The sequence below is a fragment of the Camelus bactrianus genome, chromosome 4 (genome assembly GCF_048773025.1).
Source record: "Camelus bactrianus isolate YW-2024 breed Bactrian camel chromosome 4, ASM4877302v1, whole genome shotgun sequence".
NCBI lineage: Eukaryota > Metazoa > Chordata > Mammalia > Artiodactyla > Camelidae > Camelus > Camelus bactrianus.
This window is the reverse complement of record NC_133542.1, coordinates 104,712,872-104,731,844: the sequence shown is the minus strand read 5'-3', so window position 1 is coordinate 104,731,844 and position 18,973 is coordinate 104,712,872.

Here is an 18,973-nt window from a genome sequence, read left to right as displayed (position 1 = left end):
TCTCACAATAACCACTTGAGGTAAGAAGGATTATCTTCATTTTATAGATAAAGAGACTAAACTTTCCAGCTGCTTATAGTAAGTGGCAAATCTGATATTGAAATGGACAATTTGTGTAAATAACAAGTGGACTTTCATTAAAGGTTCACTACAATGAACACCCTGTAAATCTAGTATAGGATAAAACTAAGGAATGATTTATAAGACCTTGGAAAAACTCCTATATTTGAGACCAGAACGGCTCACTGATATAAAATGCAACATTTGGTCATGTGTGCCACATTCCTGAAGTCACTGGCAGAGGGGAAAGGCATGATCCTTTACAACACGCCCCCTTGATATTTGCATCAGAGACAGATGAAGTGGGCCATCGGTTTGACTGAGTGTGAACAAACAGTAGGCTGCCGTGTGGGGTAACTTGCGAAACATAGGCAAGGAAATACACGTGCAAAGTACAGACCTCTTAGAAATTGCCTATAAGAATGATAAGGGAAGGATCACTTACTGTGTTTTCTGGCCCATGTTAGAATAACTGGCATGTACTACGCTATAATTCCATTTAGCATATTGGCATATACCATTCTAAAATTTACACTTTTTTATCATAAAATCCTCAGAAATGCTGTGGAGAAAAATACTCTTCTTTTCACCTTTGTTTTTTTTTTTAAAGATAAAGGAACTGAATCCCAAGGACACTGAAACACTTAACATGTCTATACAGGCAGTGAACGGCAAGGAGGAGCTCAGCAATGGGTCATCTGGTTATAAATTCCCCAGCTGTATTAGATCACAAAAGAAGTGAGTTCGTGAGGGAGAAAAACATGCTCAACTCATCAAGAATTCAGCAATCGTTCACAGTGTAAAGGTTCTTGAGTAACCACAGTAGCACCATCTGCCTCAGTGAACCTCCGCGTTCTCCTCCATACACAGAAGCCAACCTCAGGCCGCCACCAACTGGACGACCTAACAGATGAACAGAGAAAAGCAAGCGGCAGCAGTGGTTTTGTGGGAAAACTTTGCCAGAACACTGCTTCCTAATGACTTTGAAACATCAAACTTAGGGAAGGCTGGGGCTTCTATTACGAGTGTGGCTCACTCAGAAATCAGCAGAGAAAGGCTGGAGACAGCTCTGGACATTGCAGCAGGAGAGGACAGGACGGGAAGAGGTGTGTGCGATCAGGGCTGCGATCCTTCCAGGAGGCTCTGAGTGGTGACCCAGTCCCTGGCTCTTCTAGCTTCTGGCGGCTCCCCATACGCCCAAGAACTCCTTGGCTGATGGTAACACCACTTGTCTCTGCCTTCTCCTTCACATCCCTTCTTCTCTGTGTGTTTGTGTGTCTCTGGTCTATATGTCCCTTACAGGGACATTTGTGTTGGATTTACAGGATGATCAATTCTCAAAATCCTTAATTACATCTTCCAAGACCCTTTTTACTTTTCTCATATAGGGTGATAGTCACAGGTTTGAGGGATTATGATATGAATACCTAGTTTTGAGGTGACCATTCACCCTAGAACACTGGGGAAGTATTATTTACATCCACATCTACTGCTGCTTTCCGCAGGTGAAGCCAGAGTACTAACTGGGGCTCACCCTTGTGGGAACACCCACCAAAGATGGGCAAGTCACCAATTTCTACTTCTTTCTTTCCCATATACACCTGCTCCTGTGTCTACACACTTATAATTTCTCCATGATGCCCTCAGTTGTTTGTTCTATTTTTTGTTTTAATATTTTGTCCAAAGTGTACAAATGTTATCACTGGTAGGTTTTATCTGACAGGGGCTGTTCCTCTGTTACTGAAAGACAAAACTCAAATCCATTTAACCTGATTGTCTTGACACTCACATAGTTGTCTCTCCAACAACACCATCAACAGCCCCCGGAAGATTGCCGCAAAGGTAGATTCTCAGTCTCCACTCTGGGCTGACTGAAACAAAACCTGAACTGTGACCCGGTCATAACTTGAGCCTTGGCCTGTCAAAGTCTGATTGCTGTTAATCACGAGGATGTGCTTCCTCCCTGCTGGCTTCTCACACACATTCTTTATGACAGTCATTATGATTCTTAATATACCTTGAGATAAAAAGGGCAAAATCCTTATGTCTGCATGTCCCAGGTGGGGTAAGGAAAAATGGGAAAATTGGAGACAAATTTACCTCTTTACAGATTATGTGACATGTGTTGTCACAGAGTGGTTTTAACTAATTACATGTGTCCCTCGATTTTACTGACTTCCAATATTATTTAAATATTCTCATTATATAAATTGGAAATATTTTAAGATTTTCATTCTATACATACAGTAGAAAAATGAAATTTACTATTGTTACAAAGATTTCTAGAACATTCAACTTAGAAACAACTGAAATGACTTCACTACACACTTTATAAAGTAATACAGAACTTTTAAAAATACAACTGTGATTTTCTTTCTGCTTATCCTGAAAATTTACACACACACACCCACACACATTATTTGAGGCAATATACAAAGTGATACAACATCAAGGTACGCTAAGTGACCCCCAACTTACAGCAGCCCACTTGTCTTTACTATAGTGTTTTCATTCAAAAATTGATAGCCAACTTCCACCTGCTATTTAATCAAAGTGTCAGTGTGTGTATTTTCCTTCAATCTTATTCCAGATCACAGATTTGATGAAATTATTTTTCATGTGGCTCATTTCAAAACCATTTGTATTTCTGATTCATTCTTAGCTAAATTTCTCTACAGTTAATATTACCATAATCAGTGATTATATATATATATATATATATATACACACACACACATATATAATTTAGTAATACCTGTAATGTATATAATTTAACAAAATTGTGTAATTATATAATATATATAATTGAGCAATTTAGCAAAATCATAGGGCCCTCAGAAAATAAAACAAATTTTATTGATGCACTGAGGGGTCAATGGTTGGTTATCCAAGTTTTTAATTCCTTTGCAGACCTAGTACAGGCACTGACAAAAGTAAAACTAGAATAATAGTTGATTTAGGAATCAGCATTTGTGTATTCTCTCAATAAAATATCCTGAATATACCAATATCTACTTATATATACCTTCTTCAAACATCACATTTGATTTGAAATATTATTTCAGTGAATCCTATATATCTCTGTCTCTATCATTCTCATTACTTTGGCGAGGAGTCATTCCTCATGTTTTAAAAAATGTTTTTTAAAGACATTTCTTAATCATTATTTTTTAAAAGGGTGATTATCTTTATGAAAGGCAGGCAAATGTCAATTTAATTTATAAGATGTGTAAGAAGGTAATTAGGACAGAGGTTAATTGAAATTTATGGAAATGCATTGACATAATTAAACTCTCAGAGAAGTGAGGGAAAATTCTAGAAAACACAATCATCAATTCTCTTCTTATCTATGTTTACACTATAGACAGATGTCTATTCACACACACACACACACACACACACACACTATTTTCACTTCTGAATGTATGAAAGCTAGTTTTATTTGTATTTGCTGTTTTTATTTTTCATAACGATAAAGTTTTATTTTTATGTAGGTAATAGAAGTGTTCTTTTAAATGACTGTTGTATAGTTTTTCTCTTATGATTACTTTATTCTCTAAGTATCTGCTTCAAAATTGTTCTATCGTCTTTAAGCTTCCCCCATGAACACTGTTCTGTTTCAAACTCTGACCAGGCACTTACACATGCACAGAGCCTATGTGTGCTCTAAATCTCATTTTTTGCTTACTTTCTCAAGATTTTACTCCTTTGGGTATTTAGGGAAAATGGTAAGATTTTGGTATTTTCTTAAAGACAACAGCTGAGAGTAGGAGAAGGGGGAAGCATGGGAAGTATAGAGGAAATGAGATTAGCCAGATGTTGAAAACTTTGAACCAGGTTAAAGAGACAGGGGAATTTATTGTACCATTCTCTGTACTTTTTTACATGTAAAATGTTTCATAATAAAAAAAATTTTAATACATATTATTTTGATAGTCCCTGCTCTCCCCTACATCCTAAAGCAGTCTTCTCCCTTTAAACAGTTCCCTTAGCATAAAATGTAATCTATTGTTAGCAATCATTAAAAAATGAGCACCCCAATACTTGTTCCACGTGTTCTGTTCTTTTTTGTCTACGATGGTGAGCTATTCTTGAGCCCATACCTCCTACACCTATAATTCAGATGCTTTATTTCCTCATTTTACCTCATTTAAATGTCTCCCACACTCTGAATTAATTGTTCTAGTTCTGTGAAAAAAAATGCATTGGCAATTTGGTAACGATTGCACTGAATCTGTAGATTGCCTTGGGTCGTATGGACATTTTAACAATATTCATTCTTCCAATCCATGATCATGATATATCTTTCCATTTGTTTGTGCCATCTTCAATTTCCTTCATCAGCTTCTTATAGTTTTCTAAGTACAGGTCTCTTGCCTCCTCAGCTAGAGTTATTCCAAAAACAGACACACAGATCAATGGAACAGAACAGAGAACCTAGAAATAAGCCCACACTTTCAAGGTCAACTAACCTACAAGAAAGGAGGCAAGAATATACAATGGGGGGAAAAAAAGCCTCTTAAATTGATGGTGTTGGGAAAACTAGGCAGCTACATGCAAAGGAATCAAACACGGCTACTTTCTCACACCATAGGCAGAAGTAAATTCAAAATAGATTGAAGACTTAACTCTAAGATCCAAAACCATAAAGCTTCTGGAAGAAAAGAGGCAGTACTCTCTGCCATCGTTCTTAGGCCCCTTCTTGTTTGAGATCTTCCCTTGGCAAGAGAAACAAAAGCAAAAATAAACAAATGAAACTACATCAAACAAACACGGTTTTGCACAGCAACTATCAACAAGATGAAAAGGCCGCCTACTGAATGAGAGAAGATATTTGCAAACAATATTTCCAACAAGGGGTAAATATACAAAATACATATAACATATGCAACTCAACATCAAAAAAACCCAAACACCCCAATTAAAAAATGGGCAGAGGATCTGAACAGACTTTTTTCTAAACTACACCTACAGAAGACCAACAAGCACATGAAAAGATGTTCAACGTATCAGGGAAATTCAAATCAAACTCACAATGAGATATCACCTCACACCTGTCAGAATGGCTATCATCTAAAAGACAACAGATAACAAATGGGGTGAGGATGTGAAGGAAAGGGAACCCTCATGCACTGCTGGTGTGAATGTAATTTGGTGCAGCCACTGTGAAAAACAGTATGAAAGTTCCTCAAAAAGTTAAAAATAGAGCTACCACATGATCCAGCAATGCCACTCATGGGCATTTATCTGAAGAAAATAAAAATATTAATTGGAAAAGATATATCCACCCTGTGTTCACTGCCTGATTGCTTACAATAGCCACCACATAGATACACAGCACCTGTACTGATGACTTCAGCTGGGAAGGGTTTGATGAGGCAGGAAAGACAACAAAGTTGGATGGCTGCCAAGCATCCTATTTTTCTGAAATCACCTCCGTGAGCAAAAAATTCCTGCTTAATGAGCCACATGCTCCTTAAACTCAACCTGGCCATACTTCATCAGAATCTCTGGGGAGCCAAGTAAGTTTATTGTTTTAACTTCATAGAAGTATTTCCAGCATGGACAATTATCTGAGGAGTGAATGGAGTTGATTGAAAAACACAGTGTGCCCCTCCCTCCCCACTAAGCAACTTGAAAGGAGACCTTGAGACGCTCGACAGCAATTCCAGGTCCATTGGACCCTAAGCCTTAGTTGTGAGTTTGGAAAGAGGAGTTAAGTACTTCAGACTGAGTCCTCGTGCTGTACTCTAATCCTGCCTTGGTGACACAGGACTTCCAAGTTCCCTTAAAAATCTCATCCGTTTATCATTTGCAGTCTTTAAATCTGACACATTTGAGATCAGGAACAGACTTTCAAGATTCTTTGGCTCCAGGTCCCATCAAAGGTGCTCAGGCTGGGAATCCACTTAGAGGCAGGGCTTCACCATTGCCATGGATGGAACCCACTCATAACCAGGACTGAGCAGCAACGATCAGTCTTCTGAAGAACCGAAAGTGCAGATGTCTTATGATGACAGATGGGGACTTTATTCACTATGATTTTTATTGGACTTAAACTGTGCTCATTTCCATGACCAAGGGGACAGAATAAACTTCTCTTCTATTCTGTGTTGCACTTTGTCACTTGAGTATCAAACTTATAATCCCTGGGCCACTTAAATCTGTGATTTAAAAAGAACTCTCCTGGGAGCTAATAAAATGTTTTCACAGGAGATTCAGAGTGCAGAAGGAAAGGGAGGGATTGCCATCACAAGGTCCCAGCTGTCATATGCCCACTATTCCATTCTTGCTCTCCCAGCTCTCCCTTCCTCATCCCTAACCTTCAGCTCACAGCCCCAGCTCCTTCCACATCCCTCTTCCTAACTCAGATCCACCCAGAGCAGATGTACATGAATGGTCTGCTGTTCAGGGAGACCCCATCTCCTTCATAGGAGTAATGGTCACCTCCCAAGAGGAGCCTTGCTCTCTCAGTTGCCTATGGTGCGTAACAAATGACCACAAATTTGGTGTTTAAAACAACACGCAAGTTGGTGGTTCAAATGAATACAAAGCTAACTAGGCCTAAACCAAAGTGTCGGCAGGGCCAAGCTCCCTCTGAAGCTCTGGAGTAGAATCTAAGCTTTGCCTTCTCCAGCTTTGGGAGCTGTATTCCTTGCATTCTGTGGTCCCCAGCTCCAGGCTCAGAGCCAGAAGCTGCATGGTCACAACACTGTCTCCTCTGCTGTGTAGTCAGATCTGCATCTGTCTCCTTTATAAGGACACTGTGACCCCATTAGGGGCCCCTACCTAAACTAGGATAATCGCCCCACTGCAAAATCTGTATCTTACTGGTATCTGCCAAGTTGCTTTGGTCACATAGGGTGACATTCACAAGTTCCAAGGATAAACATCTGGATAACTTTGGGAACCATTACTCAGCCCACTCCACCTGCTTATCTTTTACTCTTATGGTCGCTGCCAAGCACCGAATCACAAAATACAAAACACTTGTCAGTGGCTTCATGCAAACCTCCAGAGGGAATGAAATGAAAACTTAAGGAGGTAAAAATTCAAAGCAGAAACTAACCAAGTGGAAGTACCACATACTTTCAGAAATACATTCATTAAAGCTTTGGCTGCAGAAGGATGATGGGTGGCATTTTTTTGATAAGGGGAAAACAATACTTCAAAAATGAAGAACCATTTTAATTGCAAAAAATGAAATGTTAAATAATAGTATGAAAGAACAAATAGAAATGTAAAAGATATTTCTAGTTTGCAGGGGGGGAAGAATGTGTGTCATAAATAGATAATGAACAACAGTTTGACTCATTATATACAAAGCCAAACTGGCCATGGTTCCTGAAATAACAACTGAGAAAACCAGAGGTTCCTATGCAGAGCTGTATTATGTAAAAGCTGAGGAAGGGATTCGGTGCAAACAACAGATGAAGATATGTTAGCATAATGCTTTTATTTTATTTCTTTAATGTCTTTATCTGGAGACTTGCTCAGAAATAAAACGATATAAGCAGATTACATAAACTTAAATAGACTCCAGACTTCCACATAGCACTGAACCGAATCTTCCAGTTTTTCTCCTCAATAGGAAAATATTTTCTCTAGAATTCTTGACAGTCCTTTTATAAGCATTTGCTAATACGTATGGAAGGTTGACAGAAATTGAGGTTAGCCCAGCAAATGTAATTTTAAACCTTTTCTATTTGATAAGAAATATTTTATTGTACAACAATTTGTACCTGCACATCGACATGTGTGAACTGACATAACACAGTGCCACAAACCAGGTGATTTAAGCATCAGAAATTACTATCTCACAGCTCTGAGAACTAGAACTCTGAAACTGAGGTTGACTCCTTCAAAGGAATCTTTTCCATGAGTCTCCCCTCACTTCTGATGGCCTCAGGTGTTCATCAGCTTGTAGATGGCGTTCTGTATCACTGCATCACGCTTCCTCTATGGATGTCTGTCTCTGAGCCCAAATGACCCCTTAATATCCATTTTTATGAGGTCCCTTAATGACCTTATCTGAACTTGATCATCTGCAAAGATCTTATCTCTGATAAAGTCACATTCACAGGAGTAAAGGTTAGGACTCCCACATCTTTAAGGGGGACACAATTACAATTTGTTTATTCTTTTGTGTTGGACTTTGGCCATCTCTCCCAATCAGATAAACTAGGGGAGCCAACATTTTGATAAAAATTGTAAAGGAAAATATTGAAGTAGAGAAAATGTGGGTTTCCAACACCCACCCCCTGGGATAGTTCTAAGATTAGTCTGTTTTAAGCAGTGAGATACCACAGTCTAGCTTATTAAGAATATGATTTAAAGCAATTTTCTCATGGCGGGTTGGAGTTTTCTAAACTAGACTGAAGTGAGATGAATTTCAAGTGCTCACAAGAAACAAAACCACAAGCTAAGCTCTAAGTGGGCTTGTCTTTGCCTGTAGACTCATGGGCACATTGTTTAATTAAGCCTCACATTTTCCCTTTCATTATTTCATAAGTCTGAGAAAAGAAGAATGTTAAAGCCAGCTTCTAAGACTTTTTTTATTAAAATCTTTCTCTAACATGGTTTCTTCTTTTTTAATGAATGGTATACATTTTCCTTTCAATACATCAAAAAAATTTCTTATGATGACTCATTTTTCTCTGTGGGTGTGCTCCTTAATTCTTCTTGCTGCATAAATCTGTCCAAACTCACCTCATATTTGGCTTCCCAAATCAGTTACCTTGCCTAACTAAGCTCAATTGAGAACCCCTAATGTCTGGTCCCGGGTAGTTCTCTGTCCATTTTGACAGGTTCAATACTTTGTACTTTTTTACATTCTTAGAGAATTTTTTTTGTTATATCTTTTCTGTAAAATTACATCTTTTCTGAAGCTGTAAGTTTATACTATGCAAGTCATTAACTTGCATCAAATTTTAGATGCCAAAATTTGCAATTATTTCCTCGAGTCTTTCTTATATCCTTTTCAGATCCAAAGTTCTGTAGTGCAGTTTACCATTTGGCAATCAGTTAATACTTTTTAATATTTAACTGGCGCTTACTAGGTGCACACCGTTAGCTATGCATTGTGCCAGGTGGTGCCATTCCTTGCTCCCAAACAGCTAATTAAGGCACGATTGAGAGGAGCTCAAATGCCAGCATTGCTGCTCCAAAGCCAATCACGGTTAACAGCTAGGGTGCAGTCTGCTTATGTAAGTGATCACTTCTACTTACAAGTGAACGCTCACAATCCACTGCTCTGCTATAAATCAGACAGGAAGTCACATTCGGCAGTAAAGTAGATCAATGGATTTTTCAGAGCTCCCTTGCAAGTGGTGGCAACTTTAGAAATGAAGATATCAATTCGAGGACTATAAATTATTGAAAATAGACCACCCTCCTCAACAAAGCAGCAGCAACACAAATCGGTGTCACTGATCCATGTCCTTCATCCGCTCAGAGGAAATGCCTCACAGTCACACCGGGGCTGAGCAAGTCATAGCACAGAATTGCTTACAATTAACCATGTCATGTTTCTTGGCTTTTTCTAAGCAAAAGGTCATAATTTCCTCCTCCCTTACAAAATGAGCCTCACAGGCCTCAATGAAAATAAACTTCTAGGAACCCATCACCAAGAAAGCACAGTCAATAGAAGGTAATTGATAGCGTAGAATTTACAGAGCATGAATCCTTGGTGCACAAAGGTTTTGGTTACTCACAGTGAGGATGTGGGCGTCAGAGCAAAGTTAGGGAGTCAGAGTACCCAAGCAAAGCTCATTCTGGGCAAGGAGGCTTCAGTGCAGTGTGCAATGTGTCCGCGTATCTGAAATTAAAGATCAAATTCTTAACTTTTCTTCTTTTAACCCAGGAATTACCTGTAACTTAGACTGTCTATTCCAACTGAGTGCTTACCAAGGACAACAGCCACTGCTTTGTTAGCACTTGCTATATTTTGCATATAAAACAGGTTGTTATAACATGATAATTGACATCGGCTACTGTATTAGTCCGAGCTCTCCACAGAAGCTGACCCAGTAGGATGTACGTGTGCCTACACATAGAGACTTATTTTAAGCAATTGGCTCACTGGCAAGACTGAAATGTGCAGGGCAGGCCTAGAAGCTGGAGACCCAGGAAAAAACTGACCTGAGTTGCAGCTCTGATCTGAAGGCAGTCTGGAGGCAGAAGTTATTTGAGGGGGGTGGGTGGGGAGGTCCCTCAGGTTTTTTTTTCTTAAAGCCTTCAAGTCTTTTTGGAGGAGGGGAGGTAATTAGATTTACTTATTTATTATCTTTTTAAATGGAGGTGCTGGGGATTGAACCCAGGACCTCGTGCATGCTAGTCACGGGCTCTGCCACTGAGCTATGCCCTCCCCCAAAGCCTTCCACTCTTTAGATGAAGTCCACGCACATTTTGGAGGCAACAACTAGACAGGTGTTTGACCAAGCCTCTGGGCACTATGGCCCAGCTAAGGTGATACACAGAGCTAACCGTCACAGCACTCATTCTGTTGCCCTCAGTGCCCCGCTAAGTTACCGTTTCTGTTTTACCTATGCTTCTTTTCCGGAACAGTATTACTATACCTGGCAAATGAAAAGCACACAGGACAATGGATAACTGTATGGTTGATGCACATTATTTGCAGATTCCATATTTGAGAATTCTCTTACATGCTACAGTTCTTTTGTAAATCCACACACATAGAGCTTTCTTAGTCATTCACAGACATGCATAGAGTGGCAGAAAATTTGAGTTGTGCATTCATGCATGTTTCTGTGTAAGATCTAATAATGCAGTGCTCTTCCTTCTTGTTTCCAGCCTTAGCCTATAAATACGTGTCCTGTTCATGGTCTGTTTAGTGCCATTTAAGAAATGTGCTTTTATTTGTGATCTTTCTGTTTCAAATGATCCCAAAGTGTACTCCTAAAACGTTCTCAAGTGCAAGAAGGCTGTGTATGCTTTATGGAGAAAATACACGTGTAAGAGTTGCTGGCTGTGAGGTCAATGTTAATGAGGTCAACAAAGTATTAAAAACAAGTGTCTTGAAACAGAAACATATGTTAAACATACGTATTGACCAGCTGATAACCGTGGTGTGACCAGAAGCTTTTAGGAACCTAAACTGGTAACTCACCACGGTGCAACGTGTCAGTATCCACCCATTCAGTGTTCACAGTGACTTTCTAGAACATCACCACAATGAGTAATGAGAACAGACTTTAAGGATTTCTTACCTAATTGCACTAATACTTGTTAATTTAAATGGATCAATTTTATGTCCTTAATATGTACTATTGTTAGTTTTAAGAAGAGTTTGCTTTAAATACAGATTGTATGTATTCTGAAGAGACAGACTGCATGGATAGGCAGATGGATAAATACACGGATGGATGGAGAGATGGATGGATGGATAGAGTGACTGAGAAATACATACACACAGGCACAAATACATAAGCCAGTCTGTATATACATTTATTTTCTGTCAGTTCCACTGAACAGGCTTAGAAACAGTGATGCCCAGGGACATGGAGCACACCTAGTGCTCAGATTTAATTCCCAAATAATGTTTACTATTAAAAGAAACAGGCCTCCATGGACAAATGACTGATTGTGGGGCTGGTGAAGTGGAAGGATAAAAAGGACACGTAATACAGAGAGCCAGAAATTTAAAATGTGCTCAAATACTAATAGAGAGATGTCAAAAAATCATAGGAGCCAGCTTGAAGTTACTCTCATTAGACAGATCAGTGACAATCTGACCATCCCAACAAATCAACGGAGAGTTCATGAGCTGAACTTTGTCAGTGAATAAATACATAGGGAAGAATGGAAGCCTATGGCTCACAGAAGGGTGCCAACTGGTCAACATATAATAAATGATGAAGTTACAAAACACAATAATAACTTAGACCATAAAAATCAACAAATGTAAATTGAGCGAGTAAAAGGTGGATGAAGAAAAAGATACTAGTTTGTATTCAAAGTGTATCCTCACACAGTGCTTATTAATTTAAAAAGTGAAAATAAGAACTTTTCCATGGAGAAATCTAATATCAAATCCCCAACCAGGCGGCAAAGTGAACGTCACAAGTGATAAGGGCAATCACGTGCCTCCCGATATGATGCGCTGAGCAGAACACAGCACTGTTTCTATGACACTCCACCAAGAACAGGTGAGCAGAGTCTAAACATGGGGAGATCTGAGGCAACTCCAAAGTTAGGCTCACACTACAAACATACACCGTTTGCCAGAAAGATAAAGATTATGAAATATCAAGAAAGACCACGGAACTATTCCAGATAAAGAGATGTTATTTTTTCTTCAAGTTCATAACATATAACATGGCCAGTCAAATTTTCTACCTGTAATCTGCTCTAACGTCCGTGACTGTTCCCTACTGTTGTAACTCTAAGTTAAAAGAGAATATGCATAATACTAGAATTTTGTCTGAATCCTCGATTTGAAAAAAAAAGATATTGGTATATATCCCAACATTACAGGCAAAATATTTTCACAGATGATACGAAAGGCAGTCATGGCAGTGTTATCTTACCTCCATTCTGGGACTATCTAAGAAGTCATCTGCATATTTTAAATACACAGTAATTTTGTAGCTCCAATTTTCAGCTAGAATACTGATGGAGCAGGGTGTCTACTCCAACCACTCCCAGGCAAATTGAGTAACATCATGGAACCAACAGAAGAGTCTGGCTTATCTTTTGAAATTTAGAAGATAGAGAGATTGGTCCTGGGAATAACATCTAAGAGCTACAGGCTATAGTTAGAGTGACCTGTGCTAGGTCTCCACTGGAAGAGATCAGGCATCTTCCCCTGTTATACAATCAACCAGCCAAGAGCCATCGTAAAACATCCCACATAAAGTGTTTCATGCTGGGAGGAACTAAGGAACATGCTGTCTACTAAGCAATGATCCAGACATAAAAACACCATTCAAAACAGTACATACACATGTGCAAACACACACACACACACATACACACACTTAACATGCCTTCACAAATCACCAAAGTGCATTCCCAAAGGTGAGGCCATGATAATACACACAAAAATAAGACTGTTAATAATACAGAAAGCTAATGGAAAAATTAACGTGTCTAAAATTATTTCAACCATAGGTGAGAAATAGAATTTTGGTAAAGTTTGAATTTATAGTTACAGGAAAATAAAGTTCTGTTTCATATATATATATATATTTTTTTTAATTACTTAAAATTCAAAAAACAAAAACAGTCCATTCATTTCTCTTGCTCCCAATCCCCACCTCCGGCAACCATCAATCTGTTCTCTGTACCTATAAGCTTGTGTTTTTTAAAAAAAGTCTTTATTTATTATATTCTTTATATCATATTGATATAATGATAAATCAATATTAATTAATATTGAATATCAACACAGTACTATTGATATGATAATATAAAATTTTCATATATTATATATACTTAGAAGATTACATATGCTAAAGTCAGGTCATTCAATAAGCCAATATATCCTAATTGTCCGAAAACGTCTTGTCTCACCTTCAGAACCCTCCATAAAGCCGCCCCACTTTATTTCTCATTAACTTCCAAACCATGTCATTCCCTTTGATGAAATAGATCTCCGTGTTACTCTAATCCTATACAGATCAACATGTTCTCATTATTTATTTTTGCTTTTGAGATTTACTTTTTATTTTTCACCCTGCCTAATGCTTTCTCACTTTCAAGAGTCAGTAAAAGCCCCATCGCCTCCCTGAGACTCCTTAGATTCCTGTATTTTGGTCCTTGAAGAATACTTCTGTAGGTCTGATCACAGATCTACCTTCTCGTCTTCTAGATTTTGCAGGCCAGCTCTGCTCATTCCATTAGAGAGTAAGTTCCTCGGGTGGAAACTTCAAGTTCTCCAGCCCTGAATGAAATGGTCCTCTGTGCACAAGGGGAATTCAATTTTTATTCAATGACTGTTACTCTGATCCACAATTCAAAATAAGTGTAAAGAATATGCAAGAAGAAACACTCTGATGACTTTTGAAAGCATTTCAATGGCTCTACTTTGAGATTTTCATAATCTCTATGTCTGTAGAGAATTTATTTTTAAACTGTGATGATGAAAAGTTCAATACATTAGTGGCCTGAAATTTTAAGCTATATATTTTTAGCAAAACAAATTATCCGGAGGAGTTCTAAATCCTCCAAAGCACACTGGCAGTACAAAGAGTGCTTGGACATATTAATGCATTATTACTACATTCCCAGAACTTATACATTTTATGAATATTTCTATAAGCCTTGTATACCCTTAGGAAGTACACAGGTAGTAAGAGAAAGTAAATGAGAATTATGGCACTATTGACCTCAAAATAAATGTTTTATAGATGACATATGGTTAAGCATGTATACTTTTCTAGATACAGCAAAACTAGAAACTCACTTTAAAATTCTTATAAAAATCTTTGCACCAGACTGCTAATGCCACCTGCAGAAATCTGTTAAAGTGTGAGCCTCCAACATGCTATTTGGAATATAAATGCATAATTGATTGGCAACGACTTAGTAAATCTATAAATATGTGATTTATCCAACCATTCATTCACCTATCCATCAATCCATCTATTTAACCATTCATTTATTCCTAGAAATATAAGTGCATAAGTTAGCCTCAATCTCTTAGGGTACTAGTTCGATGTACAGTTAAGTCAATAATTTGTGCATTTCCTTCTTTAAACAGGATACAGAAATATTCAGTTCTTGTGACATGAATACCTTTTCTTGTATTATCTATGTGCATTTGTCCTTCATGCATGAATATTCAGTTTCATTAAATGCAAAAAAAAAGAGAGAGTACTATTCATATGAATAGCCAGCATCAATGGAAGTATGTTGAGCAAAAAGATGTGTGGATTAATAAATATTCTACTGTAATAAAATTATAATAATATTTGTATTAGTAAGCAAAGACAAACATCCTTCATCAGGAAATGGGGTGAGAAAATCAGGAAAGCTAGGTCTAGAGTTCCCATTTTTTGAGTTGACTATTCAGTGAACATGCACGACTAGTTTGATGATCTGAGACATCCTATGCTCAGAGATTCTACACAAAACTCACAAGGGTTCACAAGGCTCTCAGGAGACAGAGAAGCACTAGGAGAACATCATGAGAAGATGAAGGCAGAGACTGGAGGTACACTGCTACAAACCAAGGAAAGCTTTGGAGCACCAGAAGCTGAAAGAGGCAAGAAAGCATCCTTCTGTAAAGACTTCAGAGAGAGGGCCACCTGGCTGACACCTTAATTTTGGACTTCTAGCCCCCAGAATTGCTAAAGAAAAATTTCTGTTGTCTTAAGTCACCCAGTTTGAGCCACTTCATTTCAGCATCCCTAAGGAGCACATTTTTTCACATCAAATGTCCAAAATCTTAGAAACTGGCAATGAGTGAGATTTAGAGGCTTCAGTTATCAGTTATAGCTGGCTCTGTGGTCAGTCAATTCTGTGGTACCATTTAAATGAATTTCTTCAACACAACTTACAAGGAAGACATCTGACAAGAGCAATTTCCTTTCCACACACAACAGTACAAAAGTACATTTCCTCAGCCACCTGGTAACAGGAGCATTAAAAAAACAGTAACTGACTAAACTTCAGATCTCTATATAAATGCTCTTCAATGTTGATTACAAAATCGATCTAATCCTTGCCTCTAAAATAAGAATGTGGGATTCTAGTTGAGTACCACCATGGAATACATAGTTTATTTCCCTTTCTCTTCCAAAATGCCACTAAACTTAACAAATAAGATGATGATGAGAAAAGTTATGCCTTGCTCTGTAGGCAGCTCTGAGGACTGATTCACAGGAATTTCATCCCACAATATACAAAGAAGTCATCTGACAAGAGCAATCTCAGTGCACAGTTGTGTATACCCTCTGCCACCTGGTGACTGTAGCAGGCAAACATACTCAAGGAAATAACTGTAAATATGACTGATAAGAACATTTTAAAAACACATCTCATTAGGGGACTCTAGATTTTTGCATATAGAATCTCCCACCAAGGATACTTACTAAGTTTTCATGACTGACTTCTCCCTTAAATTATTAAAAATAATTCTAAATAAATAAGTATGACATTTTCTAAGTTGCTCTACATTCCAGTGAGCTGTGTTGAGGTCTGCAATGGTAGGCTAAGCATAGAGGGCTTTAAGTCCAAATTCTGCACACTTAAATTCTATGACATTTATTTTGCAATATGGAAAAAGAACGCACTGGCTACTTTGGTTTGTCCCAGTGGTAGGTACGATATTTTCTAATCTAGAATATGTTTTATTTCCTTGAAAGGGCTGTACAGTTGACTCGAACAATATAGGTCTGAACTGTGTGGGTCCACTTACATGCTGATGTTTTTCAATAACTATGTACTACTCAACTATACATTCTGCTCTTGGTTGAATCTATGGAAGTGGAACCACAGATATGAAGGTCCCACAAAAGTAAAACTAGGAGTTTCAACTGCACAGGGATCTGTGCCCCTAATTCTAATATTTATTAACTTTTTAAATTTCTGTATTGAATTGCAGGTGATTTACAATGTCAATTGCAGGTGCACAGCAAAGTGATTCAGTTCTACATATACATACATATTTTCAGATTCTTTTCCATTATAGCTTACTACAAGGAACGGAACATGGTTCCCTGTGCTATACTCAACCATATATATTATTTCCCCCTATTCTTTTTTCGGTCTTGTTTCTACATCCCACTTCTGGTGTGTTTGATTTTATGCAAAATTACACTGTAGTCTTAGAACATCACAATAGCCATGTCTATGCATACCTGTAAATTATGTTTAAATATTATATACAAAACACACAGGATACTTTATATCAAGCAGATATAAATGGTATAATTGGCATCCAGGTGTGGGTGGAAAACAGAAAATTTATGAAAAGTAACTTTCTTTTGTTAAAGGAATTTACTACAGGCAACTTGTTTACCTATAAATGTCTGTACTCCTTAATCCTTGAGAATGGAAGAGTAGATAGCCATTATTATATAAGAAATTCCCAAATTTCTCTTTTCAAGTATGAAAAGAGTTTTTGAGAATAAATGAATATGGTTTTGTCTTTTTTCTTGCTAGTATTTTTTTTTTAACCAGGAATAAGTTTCTGAGTGTACCTGTAAAGGACAAAAACTATCGTTGTCTCAACACAGCTATATACAATTACAAAAACTGGAAACATTCACGTAGGAAAGATAAAATTAAAAATAACTAAATATCTTACATCAGTAATTAAATGGAACAAACACTGGAAACAGGGAAACATCTGACTTCTTCCCCAAGAAAGGAGATGTTGTGCACTCAACCATTTCAGTTATAGAAATGAGACTGTTGCTAAGCAGCAAGTCTTCTATAATCTTGTAAGGCTTTGGTATCTGAGGAAAATCGAGGCAAAGAAAAAGTCTGGAAAGCTAATGATGAAGAAATGGCTTCAGTGCAAATTGATCAATAGTGCACTTGACCAGAAAATCAACTATTAATTAGACGAAAGGAAGAGAAGCTCCTTAGAGCTACTTGAGAACAAATGTATTATCACCAAGTGTGTTTCATTGTCTGTACCCTAATCCCCTGTTATCATTTTGTCTTTCTGCCCCCGCAGCAATACTTTCTTCCGTGGAAGCTCAAAAATATGCAGCATCATTTCTACTCAGCGGGTTTAACAATAACCCCAGACAATGTTTTGATCACTTCATTTTCTGTATCATTTAAGAATTCAATATGCTGTAATTGGCCTACTTTCATGCTATGGTTATATGAATCACAATAATGTTTGATTTGAACCAAACTCCACTGCCTGCAAAACTGTAGCCACGGCAGTGATGTTACAGTAGCTCAAAACTTGCAGACATGTTTTCTAGAATAAGAAGTTCAGAACCTGGGGGTCAAGATAGGAATAGGAGTCAAGAGAAGAGTTACAGGCACATTCTGTGGTGTTCTCTTAATTCTGTCTGTGAAAAAAGAGCTCAGGACAAATCAGGGTTGCCAAATCTTCATGTGGTTGGCAAGCAGATCCTCCAGACAAGTTCAAGCATCAGGTCGTGCTAACATTTCTTCGCGTCCTAAGTGGGTGAGGTGAGCTGGACCACATGTCACTCATCAGCACTCTTTTTAACTAGAGTAGAAGCAAGCACAGGTCTCAAGCAGACAGGAAGTCTTTATGGAACATTCAAGTACTCTCCAGGGAGTTTCAGAAATCCTAGTGGGAAAAGAACCTGATCAATTACTATATTTCCCTATGGCACCTAAGAAGGAAACTTCGATTAAGTTATTTGACTATTACATAAAATCAGGACTTCTGCAGGCTGCAGAATTAGAAATAAACAAACTAAATAAAACTACCCTAGAAGCTGGATGGTAACACGATTCGGAGGATCAGATACAGGAGACAATTGAATGAGAAGCTAAGAAAACACAAAACCAAAATGAAGCCCCAGAGAAAAAACTGATGAGGCCTTTCTGTCTAATCTCATTAACGTTTGCCTCAAAGTCTGAGAAGCAGAGCATGCCGTCTCAGAATGTGTGCCAAAGCAGACCATTTCCCGGAATTTAGGTCACATCTGATTTCTCACATAACTACACAACTGCAGTGTTGGGGTTACATTTAACACTATGAGCTGTGTTGATTTATTTCATTTAAATATAATGTTCATGTTATGAATGTAACATAGAGGCATGCTCACTGCCAGACGGAGACCTACTTTACTGAAGAGCATTTTACTGAGGCTCCTGTTTATCATTTCCTACTACCTGACATACAACATCATTGTTATAATGCAGGGCTAGTTATTTATTCATTTCTGTTTCTAACTCTCTATAAGACTTATCTGAGAACTCATTTCACGAGAAGCTAATGGATTTCAAAATA